At 43.6% G+C, this 3242-nt stretch overlaps 1 long non-coding RNA gene across 1 annotated transcript; it reads right to left on the bottom strand.

Moving 5' to 3' along the window:
- Positions 1 to 1198: 1198 nt before the first annotated feature.
- LOC135372140 (uncharacterized) lies at positions 1199 to 2298 on the bottom strand. The gene is made up of 2 exons (XR_010415846.1): positions 2022 to 2298; positions 1199 to 1913 (listed from the first exon to the last, which is right to left on the bottom strand). It is a non-coding gene; the product is annotated as an uncharacterized LOC135372140 (long non-coding RNA).
- Positions 2299 to 3242: the final 944 nt, after the last annotated feature.

Genomic DNA, 3242 nt, shown 5'->3' on the forward strand with positions numbered 1-3242 from the left:
CGTATGTAATACGCCATTTTCAGAATATCCCTGGAAGCGTTCATCTTAAGTGTCAGCTGGGTAGCCTTCTGGAGAGGGGCCTGACCCCCCTGGGATATTTTCGCGGCGAGGTTCTCAATCCCCTACGCAATCGGCGCCTATACGGGTATGGGTAAAATGGGTATGTGCCTGACTGACATTCGAAAGAGAAGAGGGCAGCGGTTTCGAGAACAGTTGACATCAGAAAGTATCCTTTTACGGCATGGAGAAACCACGAGAAACGGAAACAGCTTGCGAAACTTCTCCTCCTTTCTGATAAGCAAGTTCCCATTGTTGAAAGCGCCGCTATGCTCTCTTGGATTTTCTGAAGTCGTCCGTTAACGTCTCTAGTAGTCCACAAAAATATGTAGGTAACTTGCGCTTTCCGGTTGTAGAGCCTCCGCCAATGGGGTGGGGGGGGGGGGATATGGGTTTATTGCAAAGAAAAAATGTTTTCGGAACCAAAGGTTCGAGAAGCGAGTGCCAAATTTCTGCCCGATGGGAGACGTACAGTTATGTCAATGCAGAACGGCTACAGTCTATCTCCCCCGTAGGTGTCCTTGCAAGGGCGTTGGGAATGGTGCGGCTTCGTTTGAAGTGCTTTGCAAACAATATACAACCACCAGCAACAGCAACTTTACTCCAATGATGATGATTTAGGAGTTTCATCACCAGTTTCCCGCCTCTTGTTTTACCTGTCTTTGCAGCGCGTTGACCTTGACGGTGGTGATAACCGACGACTTATCAGAAAGAAAACAAAACAATCGTCTTATCACAAAGATGTCAAAACAAATTACGGCGAGGACACTTTCTCGTCTAGACGGAGATTTCGCGCGCAGTTCTCTGCGAAAATCAAGCAGCGGGCTTAAAGCGTAATTTTTGCTAATTTTTTTTCTACTATTTCTGTTGCAATACTGTGCATAGTTTTTGTTGGGTCTGGGGTTATCCGTGGAGGACATCATATTTCTGTAAAATAAGTGAGGTTCGCTTGGCAATTTTCGAAGTTCAATTGAACAAATTAAATTTCCCGCAATTCAAAAGTCCGACAACCCTCCGGCGAGTACGTCGCCAGATATAATTTTTTATCGCCTTAGGTGAAACACCCAGTATAATCATAATATAATCAGCCTGATAACTATATAACTATTACCATAACTATTATTCTATGGAATGAATAAACTTATTCCAGCAAATCAACATTGTTTCTCTATTGGCTCGACACGAATACAAAGGTTATGCGATCAGCAAAAACATACGCATCAAAACAAAGAATACACTCAAGAAAGTGCTGTCAACATTTTACATAAAATTTCGCGGAACACAAAAATAATAATAATAGCGTAAACAAGGAGAAACTGAAGAGTGTGCATGTGGGAACTCACAATGCCTAAGTGCAGTTTAAGGAAACACATGGCAGCTGTTTCTGCCATTCGTGTAAGAAGTGGAAATGCAGTAAACGAGACTAGATAACAGAACAGAAATACGCAAACTCCCAAGAAAGTTCCACATACTCATGACGCAGTGTTAACGTGACGGCGTAAATGTCGTCTCATGTTGTTCTGTCTTGTCTTGCTCCTGTGTGTCGCATAATGTGCTCAGGAAGACACCTGTATGTTGAAGAGGAGCGGGAACAGACCTTGCAACGAGTTCGTCCAATGGGAATAGTATTGTGGAACTACAACTCGGTGCTGCGGTAAAGTCACTTGGCACAGACTTTGCGCACAGTCGGTCTGGCTTTCCTGTGCGTCTTAATGTGGTCTAACATGGATTTCTTTAGGCTGAACGAGACTGAGCAGAGTTGACACTTGTAAGGCTTCTCTCCTGTGTGGCGGCGTAAGTGAGGACCGAGACTGCTCTTGTGTGCAAATGTCTTCTTGCAGATGTCACATGTGAACCTGTAGCGGCCATATCCGCGCGACACCAAGCGCGGTCTCCCCTCGCGCTCTGGAATAAACAGTCAGTTCTGCCTATCGCCCTGGTCTGATCAGTCGTCTTCCACAAACGGCTTGGCTCCTGTGTGCGTCCTCTCATGAGTAATCACATTCCATTTCCACTTTGAAGCGTAAGGACAGAAAGAACATTCAAAGACCCCATTCCGTCTTGTTTTAGGTTGTGTAGTGCCTGCGCCAGAAGTATAAACAGTTGCAAATCATAATGGTTCAACTGGAAATCACATTGCATGCAAATGAAGAGTAACAACCCCTCTTAGAGGGCACAAACGTAATGGTTATTTGTAATTGATCTAATAGGGAGTTTTAGTCAGAAGAACTATACGATTCAGGGGGCTATGGAATCTAACTTTATCAATGTGATATCGGCCCGTTGAAATAAATAGCGTGATTTGCTTATGGTGTGTTTCGGACCATTATCGTGAACTCATTCTTCCTGGGTTTTCCTCAGACGCTTTCAGACATATGTCGGTACAGTTCCCTTAGAAGTCGGCCCAGGACGCACATTCCCCCAGGGCGTCAGTCGTGATGTTGCCCACCTCTGTGAGGCCGACAACGGAGAGCCCTTTCACGACCACCACCGTGATCTCATTCCGGTCAACAACAAATATCCAATATAACCTTTGAAGGGGGGGCAACAACAACAAAAAGGGTAGAGGAAAACAACGAAGGTAAATGAATAGTTGTTTGTATGTAAGGAAACAAAACAGAGGAGAAATTGAATTCGTCTCCCGACTTATTCTGCTACTCCTACACAAATTCTCACCCCCCATCCCATTCCTCACCCCCCCAAAAATAATTCTCAGATGCTCTACTCGCAAGTTCGCTATTCACTATTCACATGTTCGCTATTCAGAAGTCTACTATTCACATGAATACTCAGAGGAATTAAGTCGCTGTATGTGGTATACACAATATATGCCCAATAAAATAATGATCAATTGTTCTACTCTGGTCGCATGACTATCAGCGATTAACAAAATGAACAATATTTGAAGAAAATTTGTCAAATGATCAATAAATAAAAAAACTTGAAAAACATCGACACCCTTAATGGGACGAAATAGCGAGCTTGAGCATGCCAGAGCTTTAGAGGGGAATACATATGTGTGAATAGATGAATTCAAGATAACACATGACAAAAATAAACTAGTCAATGAACAAACGGCCAAGAACTATCAATCTGTACTTAAGTCAACATTGTCACGAAGTAAGTTGCAATGTCCCCTGTGGAGGAAAGAAAGCAGGTCACTGTACGTGAATAGCCATGTTCGC

Source organism: Ornithodoros turicata, chromosome 1 (assembly GCF_037126465.1).
Source record: "Ornithodoros turicata isolate Travis chromosome 1, ASM3712646v1, whole genome shotgun sequence".
Lineage (NCBI taxonomy): Eukaryota > Metazoa > Arthropoda > Arachnida > Ixodida > Argasidae > Ornithodoros > Ornithodoros turicata.